Source organism: Chelonia mydas, chromosome 12, assembly GCF_015237465.2.
Source record: "Chelonia mydas isolate rCheMyd1 chromosome 12, rCheMyd1.pri.v2, whole genome shotgun sequence".
Lineage (NCBI taxonomy): Eukaryota > Metazoa > Chordata > Testudines > Cheloniidae > Chelonia > Chelonia mydas.
In genome coordinates this window covers 12,402,616-12,422,615 of record NC_051252.2, presented here as the reverse complement: position 1 = coordinate 12,422,615, position 20,000 = coordinate 12,402,616, and the positions used below count along the sequence as shown (strand labels likewise).

The window sequence follows — 20,000 nt, the reverse complement described above, 5'->3', positions numbered from 1 at the left end:
GGAATGGCCACGAGATCTAAAACATGCTTGACCTTTTACCTATCTCCATTCACAAAACTAGAAAAAGGGGAAGAAAATGGTGGATTGTTACAGACTTTTTCCTATAAAAAAAAAATTTGTGACACATTTGTCCTGTTATTTTACACCCTGTGGAAATTCATGCCTCCTATTCCCTTCCCTCAAAAACACTAGGCACAGCACAGCTTGAAAAGGAGGTGGGGTTAGCAAAAGGTGTGTCATGCTTCAATGGGCAAAACAGATAGTAATTTAAAAATGACTAATTTGACAAAAAGCTGGATACGTAAAGTACCTGGGGCAACCTGGCACACACAGTAGCTACAAGAAACATTGCTGCAGTAATTATATGAAACTAATTACCATATGCGGTGTGTTCTACCTTAGCATCACATGGTATATACACTCACACAAGTTCACAGATTGCAAGGCAGGAGACAATACCATTAAATATTGGTATCAAAATTCTATGTCACACAGAAGTTTTCTGATCATCTATTCTGGAATATAACAACAATTCTGGATTGTTCTCTTTAATTAATGGATGAAGTATAGAACCAGCTGGAGAATGACAATCCCATTTTGAGGCAACTTTCAAGGTTAAAAAAAAATGGCTCCACATCGGAATGAAAACAAAACCTTTTTGTGAAAGGGAATTGGGTCAAAACATTTGATTTTGGACTGAAAACCTCAGGTTTTCAACTCCTCTCTCTCTCTCTCATGTCCACCCTGGATCTCAAAAACCTTATTGCCAAAAATGTCTTCAAAATCTTTTTCAGTAAAATGTTTTGGCGTAATGTTTTTTTCTTCAAAAATATTCTGAGCACCCTAGTGGTGAACAAAGCTAACAAGTAGGGAAAAAGAGGGAGTTGAAAACAAACCATTTTAGTCAATCTTGTCCTTACAAGAGAAATAAAAGAATCCAATGAGAAACAGAATGACATATTTTCATTCCATCTTGACCCTTCAACAGTACCTTCAGTATGGGTAAAGCTATAATCTTTGCGACTGCAAGGATGCAAAGTACTAATCTGGCCTGCTTTGTCCCATGCTGTTATTTCCATAAGAAATAATTGCAAGTTTAAATTGTGACAACTTGCATTGGCTCATGGGAATGCAAACATCTTATCTCCTGATAACATGTTGAGATAACACAAATCACCACTGTAGCAAGCATGAGGACACTTGTCTTCACTTATTTTATGTGCACTCTATCACATTCCTACCCACACGTTCCTATCTTTTCTTTCAGCACACTCCACACATTCTTTTACTGAAGTACAGAACTTGCTTTCTCAATAAGAACTGGGCACTTCAGTTGCACCACAGTTGTGCCTTTGCAACAAGTAAGCAAAAGTTAAAGGACGATCAGGAATACTTTTGAAGGTCATAATTTCATGTCCCACCAGAGGAGTGACTTTTTTTCTTTACAAACACAATTGGGATGTTGGCCTTTAGATAGTCTTTCCTTCCTTGAGGTAGAAAGGGTGTTATCACCATTGCCAGAGCGATCTGGAAACTACCCAGAAAAAGAGGCGTTAATGTATTACTACTAGTTTATTAGCCATTGTTCTACTGATAATAAATTCTTCATTGTGTTGTAACTGCAATCATATACTGTATCTAAAATGTCTGATTATCCATGTCTCTTATATTAAAAATTGTTCAATTTTTTTTAAAAGCTGGTTGAAAAGTTTTCATTAAAACTTTCTTTTTAAAACAAACAAAAAAGTTTTTTGACCAAAATGAAAATTTTCACAGAAGTTTTCATTTCAATTTTTGTTTGTTTGTGATGAAAAACTGAAAACCAAAACATTTTTGGTTTTTGGCAATGGAAACATTTTTGGTTTTCAGCTTTTTGGTCTTTCCTTCCATTTTGTTTTAATTTGGGAGTGGAAAAAAGGGGACAAAGGAAGGGAAATGGAGAAAAAAAACAAAACTAAACATGTTTTGGTTTTCAAAAATGGATTTTTTTATTTGTTTCATTGAAAAACAAACAAAAAAAAGATTAAAAATTTTGAATGCCTGATATTTTTATTTATTTATTTAAAAAATAATGGACCAAATTCAGTCCTTATCAGGTTGAATTTGGCCCAATGTCTGCCTGAAAATTATACATTGCTCATGAAATTTGCAAAGACCTCCAGTGTCTATCATATTCTAATATTTGCTAAAGATAAGCAATTGATATTACCTGTTAGGTTTCATGGATGGAAAGCTTTAAGCTTCCTTTTTGCTTGCTATAGTCTGAAGATGAAGAGGTTACCCAACAGCTGTCTCCTTTTCTACCTCAGATTTCTTTGGTTTGCACTCCCACAGGCTACAACACTCCCTGGTGACAAAGAATTCAATCCAATTTCCACTGGAATCACTGGATATCTTTCCACCGACTACAGTGTGAGTTGGACATGGTCTAGATGTCTCAGATAGAGCCCTGTGTTTCTCTGCTTTGCTGCTGATTCTGTCTTCTCCATATTATCTATTGACTGGTGAATTTGTTGTGTGGGTACATAGCTCACACTTCTGAGGATTTTATCACTATTCTTATGATCTAGAAATATTGTATTCCTGTGGAGAACTCAACAGAATACTATTCATCACTTGTAATGTGGCTTCTATATAATGTTTTACTTACATACTTTGAAGTTCATCTCAGGAGGCAAGAAACATGATTTGTTACTTAACAGGCGCCAGGGTAGATGAAAACCATCCAGTATGGGATATACATTTAAACTGGCAGAAAATACTTATTTGACTTCAGGAATAGGTAATTTTTCAGTTAAACTTTTACCAGATGTAGTATCATGGTAAATGCCAAAATTCCTGAAAAAGTAACCCTCAAAATCTAATACCAGTCATTGCAAGGGACATGCCTCTATATATCTCTGGATTTGGGGGCTGTTTTGCATCCCATGGGAGGGACACAAAAGTTTGGGGTATTTTATATGCAATTTAATATAGTTAGTATTTTCCCAAAACTAATTGCACTGTCCCTTGACAGACTATGATTTTAAAAGACATGTTTTACTTGCACACCATCTATAAAAGTTCAGTCACCTAAATTCCCCAGACGAGTGCTTCTGGACTGAGAATATCCAATTTGAGTTTCACTTATTTAGGCGTGTCACATGCACCTGTTCTAATCTCTAGACATATGTGCAATCAATGTATTGAAGGCACATATACAAATGTTCACATAATCCAATGTCTGCTAGTGGCCTATTCCTAACCTCCAAAGCGAAACCCCATAACCCCTTCTGTTTAAAACACCACAGCCTCTTCAACCTGCTGCCTTAAAAAAGTCTGGAAAGGCAGAAATAGCTTTGCTACTTTCCTTCATGATCAAATGCGATCAGAGCAGACCCTACTGAGGGAGGCCCAAAAATAGATGATCATATTTGGAATATCTGCACAATCTACTGTTCATGGGTGGAGCCTGGAAAAGTATCACTGCATCAACTGCGCCCTCCCCCAATTTGACCCTGCCCAAATATAAGAAATATACTCTCCAAAGCAGGTTGAAAATTACTGCCAGTCTTAAACATTCAACTCTGCAGCAGAGTGGAAACAAAGTGGTTTTACCTGGCCATTCACCACTGATATAATTCTGTTGAACATGAAGTTTTCTAGGCTACCATGGAGGTGGAAAAACCCTTCTTTGCCTACCACACAGCTATGGATCAGCCCTCAGAATTCCTCAGTGCAGTCCGTTCAGTCTCCTTGCTTCTTTTTCCTGCAGGCCATCATCATACTATGGTGACTGGTGAGGATGATGCAGGTAAAGAGAGTGCTAGGGGTTACTGTCTGCTGGGACAAGAACAGAGAATAGCAACAGGCTATAGACAAAGCATTTGAATAGTATCTTCTTCAGAGCCATCTGCAATCTGTGTGGTTCAATTAATCTTTGAGGGCAGTCTTCTTTCTTTCTCCCCTTTAAAGGAAAATATCCTTCCATCCAAACAAGCATGGAAAAATAATATTCTGGTTCTTCTTTTATTATTAGTGAACTAAACGGCCATAACTAATGAGGCCAGCTTACAGTTCAACTCCTGTTTTATAGAGTGGCTGCAGAAAGAGTCAGCTCTTGGTGTTCTACTCTTTCTTTACACACTCTTTCTCACTGGTTTCAGTGGGGGATTTGCGTGAGCAAAGAGAGGACTGCAGGCTGTGGTGCTGAACAGCAGAGGTGGGATTGTGGCTGGCCCTTGTGTGGGTATGCAAGGGGCTGTTTTCTTCCTTTATGCGCTCTGCACAAAAGCCAGACTTGGTAGTAGTCCCTCTACTCTGGGATGCTGCTTCCTTCTCGCACTCTTTGGGATGCAAATCACCCCAAAGGTGAAGAGTTTCAGCCATAGCCTAGTTCTGCAGTGGCCTGCAGAGCTGGCCAAACTTATGGGATGGGCTACCAAAGGAACGTTGTAGCATGTGTGTTCCCATTGTACATTTGGGAGCTTGGAGAGGGACTGTACCTTAGGGGCATCCTTTGGGTGATGCTGTATTGTCTCGCCTCTAACACTGACCCAGTGGCTATATGCCATAATCTGGCCTTTTACAGAATTAAGACAGTGTTACAGTACGCTCTTCTTTTTTTTTAAGAGCTGTTGCAGTAACGTTAATCGATAAGGCAAGGTAATCTCACTGATGAGTACAATGCTGAGTATTAGGCAAGATTAACCTCACATCTAGGAGAAAGATTTTTAAAAATGCTAAACTTCACCAAGAGTGGTGTTTAAGAGGAGACAGAACAAGGTTTATCAATGGAAACAAACGTAAATTGCTTACCCAGAACTGGGTGGGAGAGAGCCTACTTTACTTGGGCTACTGAGTATAATATTAAGTAGAAAGAACTAAATAAAAAAAAAAAAGAATTCCAAGCAGTCAAAACATGAAAGTGTATAATGATCATAAAATAATACAATTTTCTTACCTAATGTTTCAACTGTCTGAAGAAATATTTTTCGTGTACAAAAGATATAACTATATATCTTCTGATTTTATTGGCTGCAGATTACACTAATTATCATAAAAAATTACTGCCACTAATAAAAATTCTATTATAAGTTACTTATAGTAATCTCTAGGGCACTATACTTAGGCTAGAAAAGATTATAATTACATTACATTACAGAGAGAATTTGTTTCCTGAAGCGGCTTTAACATTGTCTGTTTCTTTTAACACTTTAAAGTTGCCTTTTTTCCCTTTTCAGGTCAAACGTTGCCTGTTTTCTTCATTGTGCAGGATGTGGTTTTATCCCAGAATAATGATCCATCTCTGTTGAAAGTGACGTAAATGAAGTTTTAAAATCACAAATATCTGGGTGGGTTTCACCTCCCGAGGGGGTTACTGTGTCTCAATGGAAGGATGCATGAAAGGGAAGACCTAACACTCTCCGCCCAAAGGGAAACACGCTCTGTATAAAATTGCTGGAAACTGGTGGGTGTTCACACAAAATACAATGTTCGGATTTTATTTGACAAGACAACAATTGTTATTTTCCCCTTTAGATACTTTGCATTTTCCCATCTGTGAGGCTGATGACTCTTAAATGACCTTAAATCATATTGCTGCTTACAGGCAAATGTGAAACTCTGCGTGCTACCTGCTTGGACTGAACATCAAATTAAATAGCTTTGCTTTGATAGCTGACAGTGCAGTAAATAACCTCAAAGTCCAACTAATTAAAATAAAATTGGAACAGTGGCCATTTCTTTTAGAAAGGGTTTCAATGCTTCAATAGCGGGGCTAATCAACATCTTAATTAACAGTCATATAAAATGAAATAGCTCATCTGAGTTGCTTTAAAATAGACAAGTTATTTATGCAAAGACTTGTGGCATATTAATTGCTAACACTAAGAAAAAAATATGCCTTTGAGGTTTACAGCTGCTTTTGCAGCAAAGGATTTGAGAGCTAAACTGTGGAAGAAGCATATTACAGTAGTTAATTTTATTACATACTTGAACCAGAAGCACAAGTGAGGCTGGCAAAGTTTTGTTGTTTAAAAAAAAAAATCAAATTCATTGCTCAAAGCAGGACCATGATGTTTCCACTTTATTCCAAGTTAAACATTAAGGGTTAGATCCTGCAAGGTGCTGAGTGAACTGATCCTCCTCCAGCAAGATGTTTAGTCACGTGAGTTGACTTCAGTGGGACTACTCAAGTGCTTAGAATTAAGCCTGTGCTTTGCTAGATGAGGACTAGGATGCTCAGCACCTTGCTGGATTGATCCCCTATCCCCTAGTCCTGCAAACACTTACGTACACAAAGATACGCTCTCATGTGAGCGCAGTCAGTGGGATTACTTACAGGAGTGTTTGCAAGATTGGGCCTTAATTTGCTTTTTTGCACCAATTAATCTACCAATGTTCATCATTTTAAATCCTTTATGAACATGTGGGGCTGGGAGGGGAGAGTCGAGGGAAGGCAGAGAGGAATTACATTTCCTTCCCTAATTACTTTACTTTTGTTGACACCTTGGAATAAGTTTTTACTTTCAGAGAAGAACAGTTGATTTACACTACAGAAACAGCCCAGCAAGCATGAGAAAATTATTTGTCTTTCCTCCTGCCAGGCATCCATTTCCTTTTCACTGTTGCTAACAATGTGCTAACTCTTTATGCATTTGTCAAAGGATCACAACATAAGAAAACTATATTTAAATAACTTCAATACAAAGTAAAAACACAGTGTAATGATTTGGAGTCTATTTAAGTAATAATAATATTTGTACAGGCTGCCTGGTAAGAATGCTGGTAGATGGTAGGAGCTGAGTATAATCTTAAAGGGTCAGCAGCATCAATACATTTGTAAGAGAATTTAATATTCCTCTTTTTAAATAACTTTGATTTTAAGATCTTTAAGTACATACAATTTTCCCTTTTATTCATTGAGCAAACACTGATTTAGCTGTATTTTGAAGGGAGCTGAAAATAAGGTTGGCTGTTTTTGTAGCAATAGACTGAGGTCACTATAAGTTGCCCAGTGATGAGAGTTTTGCTGGCCTTTGGTGAAATGAATTGGTTTGCTCATTTCACTCTCTAATAATGGAGAGGGTTTTTACATCACAAGTCACTACAGCTAGCATTAAGTGGATCCCTTGTTGGCCATCTCAGCACACAAACTCACGGTGCAGTTGCATATCTGTCTGAAAATCTGGCCCATTAAAATCCAGGAGACTTTCTATATCAGGCTTTCCACAGTATGCATCCGATGAAGTGAGCTGTAGCTCACGAAAGCTTATGCTCAAATAAATTGGTTAGTCTCTAAGGTGCCACAAGTACTCCTTTTCTTTTTGCAAATACAGACTAACACGGCTGTTATATCAGGCTGTAACCATTAGTAGATTAATTTATGGGCTTGCAAACCTTGACAGTGTCCTTAAGATTCATTGCACTAAAGGAGGATAGCTGAATAAATAAGCTCCCATACATTTAACTGCCCTACTCATCCCATCCTTGCTCCCCACTTCACAAGGGCCATATATCATTTTAGATCAAATTCTCCTTCCATCCTACACGTAGCTAGTAATAGCTCACTTTACTTATTGCAATGTATTTATATCAGACATTCTGAGTAACAACAGTCAATTGGTTGAAGGCACCCATGATGCAGAGCCTTAGGGGTAAGAGAGAGGGGGGAAAACACACCTGATACCAAGTGCACATGCCCTGTGCTGCCTGAGTCACTAGAAAGGTAAAGAGTCCTTGGATCATTGGGGCTGTGAGCACTGTGGAAACTGTCAAATCAGCAGATAGGGATGAGGAGAGGTAGAGACAATGTAAAGCACAGTACCATCAGCCAAACAAAATCCCACCCAGAAATTATTTTTAAAACAACAACAAAAAAATCCATATAACTAAACACATGAAAAAAGTTTGTGGAGCCAACATGATTTTGGCAAACCACCATTCTGTTTCCTCTGCTTGGATGTTATATCCCTTTCCCCCTTCCTGTGTTTGTCTTGTCTATTTAGACTGTAAGCTATTCGGGTCAGGGACCATCTATTTTTACTTAAAATGTGTAAAGCATCTAATGGCGTCCTGAGGCCTCCAGGTTCTAGTGACATACAGACAAATAACAACAACACTAAAGTAACCCTGACAAGCAGTAAGTGTAATAGAAGTTACAATAGTGTTGTTAGATAACCTGAGACCAACACAGCTACAAAAACACTGCATACAATAGTTTTGTTGGCAGCCAAAAACTCAGAGGAAGAATGAATACATCTCAGATTACTCCACATTAGGATTCAGACAAGCTAGGCTTTTTTTCCCCCCTTGATAGAAATGCCCAGTTTATCGAGTATCTTGGGTGTTTAAGCAATATCTAGAAGACTGTGAGGCAGCAGCAATTCTGTGTTCTACTAAAGCTTCCCCCAAAACATTAAGACCCACTGATGCCCCTTATAGGGGAACTGAACTCTTTAGTACCACGTGTTTTTTTCATTTCATGCATGTGTCAATATGCTTTAAAATGCCCTATTTCTAGAGGCAAACGCTGTGCCCAGACAAGCCCACTCTGATTATGTATGTACAGTGTATATGAAAGTTTGCAGTTGTGGTTGAGTAATGGTATGACGGTTACGTAGCGAAATGGTATATGTCTCTGCAGGACCACAGAGAGGTAGCTAACGAAATGTACACATATAATTCAAAACACTGTCCATCTTTTAGTGGATCAGATATCCAGTAAAAATGGTTGTTTGCTTTGGGCTTGACACAAAACCACTGCATACAGTATTCTTCATACATCCAAACTTAGTGATCTGGGATAAACAGTCTAGTATAGCTGTCAAAAAGAAAAGATTTCTAGGCCATGCAGGAATTATATACTCCTATGTACAAGAAGAAAATGGTCTAAAATTTCAGTCATGCAAACTCCAGCTGATATTAGGAGGAATAATTCCTAAATCCCTTTAACTCTTTCAGTTTCAGGCAAATATACAGCATTCAGCAGAGTTATGCTATTTACCTAAGATGAAAACTCATCATAGTATTTCACAAAGGCTACATAAAGATTTTGTGCCGTCATTTCTTCACACAATACACAGTAATTCTTGTAAAGCCGAAGAGCTATCCCAGATGAAGAAAAATGTAGCATACACATGTTTAAACATAAAAATATATTCTGTCTGAAAATATTTTTTCTATCCCTTACAGCTAGCACTTAAATATTGTGCATAGTATTTCTAGAATTTTAAATGAAAAAGGCTGTCAACTCATTTGTCCAAATTCGAACCCTCCACAATTCTCCTTAGAAGTTAGAGGAATAAGATGTCAAAGTTTGCAGGAGTTACTCTTCTCAAGATCAGCATCTGGCTCCCTGATGAGCTTCACAGGCATGCATGTTGGGAGTTGTTTCAGAGACTGTCTTGGAGTGAGGCTGCTAATGTGGTGTTTGGGCTCTTAGAGAACCTTTTGTATGACTCAGCTTGGATTTGGATGCAACTTGGTTTGCTTAAGAACAAGAGGGAACTAGATAAATCCTACCTGATACAAATGAGGGACTTGGCTACCCCTTTAGTTGCTGGCCAAGGGATAAAGTGCCCCTGCCCAATTTGAGCAAGAGAGTCTTTTATTAAAATTATTCTCTTACAGTCTTTCTTGGTAATGTGATCAAAGAGGGACTGGCTACCGGTTTTGCTGAGGCTAAGCCCCTCCCAGCCATGCCCCTAACATTAACAAATAAATTAGCCTTTAAGAAGCGGAATATTTTCCAAAAGCTCCTTTTTCCATATTGCACATTAGCTGGCGATTCCATTCTCATAAGTTCCTTGGTGACACAGGAGCAATGTGCCCTAACTGCCCTACTGTACAGAAGGAACACATTTTTTTACTTCGCAGACATGAGACACTTCCTTTAGAATAACTGCCTTAATGTGTAACTTGGTCTTCATTCAAGTGTTGCTCCCTTCAGCTTTGTTTGGGTCCAGCCAATTCTTGTCGTTAATGGCCAAACCAAAGATCTTGAACTTTGTTTACCATGTAACCTGTCACTGTGATAAAAACCCAAAGCCTGTTCCAACTTTCAAGAAAAGGAGAAAAGACTTGTTTGGTTTTTCCTGGCATTTATTTCTGCTTTGCAAAACCTATTCAGACTCAGACAGTAATGCTGAGCACTTGGAGAAGGTGTTAAATTGAGATTATGGTAAGCAGCAGATTTGTTTGATCAGGGAAGAAATTATTTCATCAAGACACAAGAGAATTAAGCTGAGTTACACGTCACTTACTGTATGTATTGATCAGCAAGCGGATGAGGAGTTCCTGGTTATGGACAGCTGCTCCATGGAAAATAGTATAAACCTATTATGAAGGAAAAAGAAAGTTACGTTTTGAAATGGAAAATATTAATTGCAGACTCCCTTTGTCCAAAACGGTAATGAACACGTAAACGCAAGACCAGAACTTTCTTAACAGGTTTCCTATTCTATTTATATGCTGCCTTAATGTTTCTAAGAGCAGCACAGTTTGAAACTTTTTCCTTCACATCCAGTTTCACAGTGAAAAAGAGGAATAGTTTTGTTGGCAAGACCTGTAGCATTTAGGCTTTGTTTAGTAACAAGTGATGAGTATCCACAAAAGGTTTAAGGACGACTACTACATTGTGAAGTAACAGCAAGTAGTACGGTAACTATGTAGGTTTTATTTGGAAACACTAATTAGGTAGTAATAATAGCTTTGGTAGATTATTTTGTAGTCATACTTAGTAGACACAAAAGTAATTACTGTGGATCGTATCCTCCCTTCCCACATAAAAATGCATGGAAGGGTGGACTTACTTGAAATAGCTCATGTTTTCTTGAGGTACTACTGCCTTCAGAGGTGGAATTAAATCTCTGAAAGGCAGGCCACCAGCAGTGTGCAACTGGCAGGGCAAGCGGCCTGCTAAGTTACCTACAGATCGATGGACCATAGGAAAAATAGGTCCAAATCCTGTATATCCTTGAACACAAACATTCAGACCACTACACTCTTCCTTCCTCCACAGCACTGGGCACATGACTGTGCTTTTCTGCCAGTGACTCCCCCGTTGGCTGTGTCCACGCCACTCCACTACAGGCTTTCACATGGTATGCATTGGAAATATATGCTTTCCAGAGCAACACTGACTGTCATCTTGTTAGCTAGTATACTATACGCCCAGTGAAGTGCCACATCACTGAACACTAAGAAACATAAATTGCTTGCTTTCAATATCAATGACCTAGGGGGAAGAATATGGAAGTGAGGAAATTTGCAGTGATAAACTGGGATGAGGGTTGGGGGGGAACAGGTTAATATAGGGAAAGAGTGTAATAAAAATTCAGAATGAAAAAGGCGGTATTATTCACTTTGGATATGAAATGCTTGGGTTAAAGAAAATTTATTTAACAGAGAGAAAATATAAATAAACTCACCTAAACAAACTCTGCAGGAGCAGAAAACTATACAGAGAGTTTTAATTAGGAGTTAGAAGTATTTACAGAGGAAAATGTCTGCCTATTTGTTAAATTTTCCAAAATTCTACTTCATAGTTTCTTCTATGCTCCCTTTCTGGATGGGAGGAGCTCCCAGTGAATATCAGCCATCAAAAATAGTGAGATTGGAGGAAAAATTGAGATTTAAAAAAATAACATTTGGAGTCTTTTTATTTATCTTGTGGCTTTGGAGCCATTATTAGGGTTTGTGATTGTCTCTGCAACCAGGAGGGCTAGAAACTTTGTCTTTTTTTAAATGACTGCTAAGAACCCCATGTAATAGGATTCCAGCAGCTAGGGCTTTAAGGAAGCACAAATATAGCAAAACTCAAGCTAAGATTGCAAGAGTTGGCAACACAAACATCCACAATCTCACCTCATTGTCCTTCCACTCTCCTCCTTAACATTCCCCTCTGCTGTGATGCCTATAAAAATCTCAACAAGGGCTAGGGATTTGTTGTTGTGTGACCACTGCTGATCAGGCTGACCAGTACTGTCTCATTGTTGCCTTCTACTCCCTACATCTGTTCATTGTATCTATTTGCTGTATCTTATCTTATAGTTCGATTGTAAGAGCTTTGGGGTGGGGACTATCTTTTTGTTCTGGGACTGTACAGTGCCTGGCACAATCAAGGTACTGGGCCATGATTGGGACCCTTTGGTGCTATCGCAATATAAATAAATAATAACAGCAACAATAAATAATTAATACACATATGAGTAGAACTTCTATAGTCCTAGAGCCTTAATGCTTTATCCGAGGATCACTTACTCTGCAGGGAAAACTCCACTGAATAATACTGAGCTCATTTAAAAAGACACACTCTTCTGTAGCACAGGTGGGATTTTGGGGCTCTAGCACTGTATGTCAAAGACTAGAACATCTTATTCTAAAGAGGAGCCCATATGGACTTTCTGGAGTCATTTGCTATGCACTTCTTAGGTAGCCATAGCATTAATCAGATTGCTGTATTTACAGATTCTTTAGCAAGGAATTGCGTCTCTCTCTTATTTCTATAGCGCACATCATGGCATCGGGTAAAGTTAAATTACATAATAATCATTCAGTTTGTCGTCTCTGGCTGTATTCAGGGAAACCCTTCAATCAGGAAAGCATGGGCTTACCTGGAAGCCAGAGGGAATTAACCACGTGCTAGAAGTTAAGCATGTTCTTAAATGCTTTGTTGAATACAGCTTCATGTAAGCACATGCTTCAGTTCTTTCCTGGGTTGGGGCCACTGTCATTAAAACTGTCTGCTTCATAACGGATCAGTTTTCACATAAACAAGCAAACGCCATGGTCAATACATTTGTGATCATTGAAAAGCTTTGCTCCAATTTGAAATATGAGTTTCATACTTTTGGCCTGAACTTCAATAAATAAAAACACATAATTTGCGGGGGCGGCGGGGGGCGGGGAGGAAAAAAAGGGTAAAAAATGCCAAACAGCCATGGTGTAGTTTTATTTGTTACGAGGTGCTGTCTTTTTTTAATTATTATTTTAAATGATGGCTCCCAGACATACATCTTAGCATAATAAGAACAAAAAAATCAGAGTTGTAGTTGATTAGAACTGAAAGTGAGTCCTGGACTGACAAATTAACTTGATCATTTTTTTTCAAAAGTTCACATCGTTCTAGTTCTAATTTATGGTACGCGTGGTATATATCTTCTTGGCTGAACAATTACACTATTCTAAACAATTAAATTGCTATGATACACATAATGCATGGCTCCTGAGCATAAAGTTCTTTAATGATGGCAGACTCTAAAGTGGTACAGTTCACTTTTAAAAGGTCATGCATCTTTTTTCAGTAGATTAACATTTTATCTTTTAATGGTGTTAAGAAAAGGTCAAAGATTCTAACAGATGGAATATGGAAAGCTTCTGGTGAAGAAGATCAATGTGTTAAGCATCAATCTAAGTCCAGAAACACAGCCATTTAATGACTATTGTTCTTGTTTTATTTTAAATTACCACTATCCTGAATGCTAAAATTACATTTTCATATTTGAAAACTGAAACAACTTCTTCCTAAACAGATGCCTCTAATGTAAAGAATGTCTATTAATCTGTTGTACTTTCAGGAATATTTCTATATTTAAAAAAAAAAAAGTTTACCCTTAGGCTAATGGCATTTTTTTCTAACTGCCATCCAAACAAATGCACTAAGAATGACCCCCAATGGCAAACAGAGAATTAATTTTATATTGGTTTACTGAATATGTTTGCAATCATTAGATGGACTATGTGATTTAAATCAGTTTTCTCTTCTTAGATAATATGCTATTTAAAGAAAAAAACTTTAAATCTTGGTGGCAATATAGACTGCACTTATTACAAAAATGTTCAAGAAGGGAATAAGGAATTATTTTTATGTAATGGATCTTTCTAATAGTATACTACCATGAAGTCTTAGGCCCAGATCCTGTAAAAGATTACACTGGCTTACTTTTAAACATCCAAGTAGTCCCATTGACCTCAAGTTTAAAGTTAAGAACATGCATACGTGTTTGCACGAGACTGTAAGCTCCTCTGAACTGTGAATGTGTCTGTGTCTATGTTTGTAGAATGCCTAACAGAATGGAGCAACAGAACTGAGTTTCTGGGTACTCCTATAAATATCAACTAATAGTACTCTTAGTGGTAGAAATACCTTAAAGAAAGTTACCAGAAAGCTTCTGAAGAGTGTGTGAGTATGTGTCTGTAACATATACACATTTATCATATTTACTTATATTGGAAGTTCCTGCCATTCTCAGGGGCTATGCCTGCTCAGCCCAGCAGAATGACATCAACGGGAGAGTAGTACTGACAAAGGCAACTAGAGAGTCTTTTCCTCAAGACTCCTTGGGGATGACACCTGTGAGTCCAGAGGCAGTGGTGCAGCAGGGCATTTTCACTCATGACACCATATTGGCAGGTGTGTTCATATGCCACAGAGCCAGCAGGGATTGGTGGGTTTCAAAATGTAACGATTTGATGGTCCTGCACTGTGACACACAGGGATACAAAATGGCAGATGCCCGGGAGGGAGGCATGGACCTGACTCTTTGCTGGCAGCTGCCTTCTTTGTCATGAAAATATCTATTATTAGGTCATTTTACTTTCTGATAAAGTACACTATTCCTCCATCAACAACATGATAAACTGGACCCCAGAAATGCAGACTTGTTTTAGAGAAATAACTTAACACATTAATCAACTATGTGCAAATCCCTTCTACCCACCCACATATCAATACAATATTTGTTTACACAGCAGGCTATACAACCTAACTGGTTATTTACAAGACAAATTTCTCATGTAAACAGGACTCAAAGTTTTATCATTTATTCTCATTTTGCAGAGAAGGTTCCAACTAACAGAACAATAGCTCTAGGACAGAAGTCAAGAAGCACTTTGTTAACAAAAAAAAAAGATAAAAATTGGCTGATAATACATTATAGGTAAAATATATGGACCAACCACCACACGGTTGCTGTTAAACAAAGGATATAAATCATCATGCTTCAGGGCTTTAGCCAACCTGTAACTATTGGGAGTTAAGTGGAAACTTTCCCTGGTTGTAGGTCATCCATAACTGTCCACAGCAGGGCTTCTTGTACCTTTCTTCAAAGCATTTTGTACTGGCCACGGTTGGTGACAGGATACTGGTCTAACCCAGGATGGCAGTTCCTGTGTTTCCAAATATTGGTTGCTTGGCACTGAAGTTTTTCTTAGAAGTAATATTCTACTCAAAAGTCAAATGGAATTGTGGGGTGTCATGCTGGTTTATTTTAGAATTAAATAATATACATAAAAGGGTACCTGCCCCAGCCTCTAGCTGCCCTCTATTGTCAGTTAAGGTTATCTGGCACAAAAGGAAAGCCAGCACTAGCCCGCTCATCTTTCCAAAAACATTTGTGATAAAAGATGGTCTCACAGCATGTCCAGAAGCCAACTGTTCTGGATGGGGGTTGGCGGGGGGTGGGGAGGGAAAATGAATTCCGAAGATGAAGAGCCCTGTCAGAACCTCCCTCTCTACAGTGGGGGCTTCAGCTGAGGTATGTATGCTGATCTCTACTGCAGCGATATGGTTTGTTGAGAGCAGCTGTCTCTTGGGTAGGATAGTTCTATGGAATTTAGAGGTCAAAGCCAACACCTTCAATTCCACCTAGCAGCCAGCTGGCAACCAGCTCGATCACAGAACCCAAGTATCATGTACTCATGGCAAGATATTCTTTAATTCAAGCAAGCTCCCATATTTTACGCTCACTTCAGTTCCTCCTGGATTTAAGGCATGGTTCATTGTAGCAAGGTGTGAAAAGAAAAAAAGACAAACTCCTTGCCAGCCCAAGATGATAAAAAGCAATTTTGGGGTCACTGCTGTGAGGTGACTGTCTGGGAGCCACTGGGAATGTAACCAGACTGTCAGGCTGTGAAATGCTGGTTGAACATGCTCAATTGAGGAAGTAATAAATTCACTCCAAATCCTCTGCTTGTCCTCTCCAATCCACCATAACCATTTCATTCTTAATTGGATAGACTCTCAGCCCAACTGACTGTCAGAAAAGAATGAAGCCACCAAAGACCAGCCCCATCCTCTCACAGATATATCAGCACTACCTCATAATTTACAGCATCTAAAGCAGTTGATAGATTTATTAGCAGTATGGACACCAGGTCATTATAAAGCAATTGGTACCCTTCCCTCTTCCAAAACAGGTACTGACAATATCAGTCTGCAAAGGACAAACTACTTCTGCTTTACAATCAGGAATTAGACAGATTCACGAGGTTTAAAGGTCACAAAATTCTTCCAGCACATTCTGAACCTCTGTAAGCATTACCGGGTATAATTTAATCATGGAAGATATAGCATTGGCTTGCTCTGTACCAATGAACTAATTCAAATTTGCTTAAATTACAGACTTTTTTTTTTTTTTTTTTACTATTAGGGCTACAGATGCAAGCTGGGATCTGAGAGTCAAGCTGGGCTCCTTCCTTTTCACCAATCATCACCAGCAATAAAGGCTCTGCAGCTGAAATTATGCCCTCAGCGACAGCTTTGCAACACCATTGTCCTCACTGGGCTTGCAAAGGGATAACAAGCAGGAATTTAGAAAACAATATTACAATACACAAGATTAAATGGAATCCAACTCATTCTCTCTTAGCTGTGTTTGCTCCGCAGGGCTAGTAAGAGTGGAAAGCAGCAAATATGTATGTTTGTCGTCTGAGTCAGCAAATGTAATTCTTCATACACATAGGAAGCAGCTCTACTGAGGAAGACAATACCATTTTCCCAATAACTTTTCACAGTAGAACTGTGCTTTAAATCAAACAAGCAAATACTGAGCCGGCCCAGCAACAACAATTTGATCTGCTACATGGCAGTCTTTGGTTTGGAGACACTAAACAACTCCTCATCCTGGGGCCCAGGACTGTGAGTAAGCTATGAAGATGATACAATGCACTTGGGCTCTGTGGAGCCAAGGAACATTCGCATCACTCTTGAGAATCCCTTTGTGTAAAAAAAATTATCTTGTGCCCTCAGGTGCAATGGCTATGGATGAAATACAACTCAGTAAAAACAAACTGAGGTGTTGCAAGAGAGTTAATGAGCATTTTAGTATTTGTGCCTAGTGAGATAAAGTGATGACTCTCCATTGAGGAAGGGGAGAGTAATAACAACAGCTGCATGACTCTTTTTGTGGCCAATGCAACTGCAAATGCACCCCCAGCTTCTTATGTTTTACTTTGTTTCGTGCAGTGCTGATCCTATTAGTCAAGTCCAGTCAATTCTCCCACCTTTTTCCTTTTTAGTGTTCCTTTTGCTTTCCTTCATTCTATATCACGTCTAAAAGAAGCTGCATTCAGTTTATGTGGGATCAAATGCCCTTCAGTTGTTGTTTTACCAGTTCCATTTAAGTGGAGAGCATTTTCACATGCCTCTGATATTCCATGTTTCAAAGCCATAAAGAAGTGGATTGAGATATAAATGTTTTCAGGAGTCATGTATTCAGTTTGATTTCCGTGTTCAGGTATTGTTGGTGAGAGACTTAAAAGAACTGGCTAATTTGGTGTTGCTCCCGGTAGAAATATATGAGCACTAGCAATTCATAACATCTCCACAGAACACTCAGTGTATTGAATAAATAAGATACAAGAGATTTTTCAAAGGATGCATATTTTAACACCCAGTCACATACATCCGAGGATGTAATTTGATATGAAATAGCAGTTCCATGCCAACCTGATAATGAAATCTGATAAAGAACCTAACGTTAATTCTAGCTATTTGCTGTGTCCATTTCCCTTTTTGTTTTATTCCTAGAATTTTTTGTACTACCTCTGAGTAGTTCTGATCCTTGAGATCTGATTTCTTATACCCTGCAGGGGACAGCATTGGGCAAAGAACAGTGAAAATCATAATATAAAAGAGGAAACATTTGCTTTCAATTATCAAATTGTCCTTTGCTAATTGAGGTACAAAAGAGTATTCTTTTTTCCAGGTTAGCACCGCCATCTCTTCCCCCCTCTGAATTATTTATGAAACATAATTTGGCTACCTATTTCACACTCTCCTCAATAAGAAAAAGATTCCCAACTCTTACCAGCCACTAGCATGACTGAAGGGAAAAGAAATGATGTATAGCATTGCTATAAAACTTAGGAGTTTTTTTTCTCGACAGCTGTGTAAGCTTCACTATTTCTCAGCAGCTATGTTGAATCCCATCCCTGCTGTCAACATAGATATCAGTTTTCATGCAGGAAAAAAAAATCAGTTTTCTGCCATTAGCTGTCATTAATATCTATAAAAAGAACGAGGATATATACACGTGTATGCAAACACACACACACACACCTACTTTGTTTGTAAATGTGCATGTAACTTCAGGTAGAAATATTTCCTTTTTATTTTACTTTGGCATTGTTGCAACAAAAGTTCCCCCAAGTGGATCTATATTTAAAAGTGATATTGCAGAAAGGTATATGGTAGCTTTGTTTATTTCGGACAGATTCAAAGAAGTATCTCTGAACTTCTGCCAGTGATCAAAGGAACTGATGATGTAGAACAGATTCATGGGCCATGTCCTATCAGCCTGCACTTTACCCATCATCCATCATCCAAACCCTAAGCCTTTTTCTGAGTGATGATTGCACCCTAAACACATAAAATTAATCACCACTCTAGCCCAGCCAGGTGTCTTGCCTCCAGAAATTATCTCACTGCAGCAAAAGAACTGCTAGAATCTGATAGCTGTATGTAATTTAATTTAAAGAATACTGCATAGTAATGAAAGATTAATTTACATATCTGAAAAGTTTCCAGTTTCACAAAGCCAATATAGATTCCTTAGACATATGTAATTGGAAAACAACTGGTTCATCATAAAATCAGGGCAATTAAGTATTTACTAGTTTCTGGAATTTTAAATGCAGGATCTCCATCATGATCTTAGTTTAATAAAGGTTGTAAAATATAATTTAAAGAACTGGAAAGAACAGGCATTTGAAGTTTATATTCAACTGCTGGACTCAGACCCAAGTGAAGTAATATTTATGGGACACTAAAATTTTCATAAATATGGTCTGTTATGCTTTTGAGAGAAGCTCATCACCATTTCTTAGTTTTCTGTATTTCTATTTTTCGTTCTCAGCATGCCAGAAATTAAGTAGCAGGAAATTAAATTGTTCTATGCATCTATAGTTTTGAAATTATAATGTAGAAATCACTAGTAGATCTGTCAGTGGCTGATAGATTAGATCAAACATATACTGTTCTGTGAAATAAACAATTTAAAATATACAGGCCCTTTACACACTTTAACTTTTCAGTAGCACATGAGCTCTCCACTTCATGTACTGAATACACAGAGCTTCTGTATTTCACATAAATGGAAACAATTGTAAGTACAGAAGCGACAATAATCTCCATCTAATTATAAATGGAAATTACATGTTATTTTCAACATGTATATTGGGGAAGAGAGAAATTGGTTCTGTGCTATCAGTATAAGGCCTAACTCTAAGGCAAATTCTGCCAGTGTTCCGCTTCACTTCTGGATTAACTGCAAATCCTAATAATTGGCTTTTAATTGGGAGCTTAGCTCTTATATTAAATTATTGGAGGAAAGCAAATGTGTCCAAAAGATGTACCGTTAAAATAAAAAGAACCCAATCTCCTTGTTAAAAATCTGAGTTGTTGCAAATCTAACAAGGCAAAAGCATATAAAAAGGAAATCTTAATAAATAGAAAACAAAATTTAAATTGCCCATCAAATTATTTTACTTCAAACAATACTACTGCTGAAGATTTCAGCTGTGATGTTTCTGTATTGTGTGGCTTCTATGACTCAGGGCTCTTCCTAGAATTCAGTATGCATTTCTCTATACTTTATTATGAATGTGCCTGTTTCACTCTCTTGTTGTTCATAATAACTATTTTCACACCATATATAATGCAAAACAGAAGGAAACAGAGCATCTCTGTGGTCTGTTGTATCAATATTAGCATATTTTCTTGTCCTCTGTGTTCAGTG

At 38.0% G+C, this 20,000-nt stretch overlaps 1 long non-coding RNA gene across 1 annotated transcript in view; it reads right to left on the bottom strand.

Moving 5' to 3' along the window:
- LOC122462541 overlaps positions 1-20,000 on the bottom strand; it is a 35,458-nt gene that overhangs the window by 9,854 nt on the left and 5,604 nt on the right. Inside the window, exon 3 of the long non-coding RNA XR_006285163.1 lies at positions 10,245-10,317. This is a non-coding gene — a long non-coding RNA (uncharacterized LOC122462541). The remainder of the gene's footprint in view (positions 1-10,244; positions 10,318-20,000) is intronic.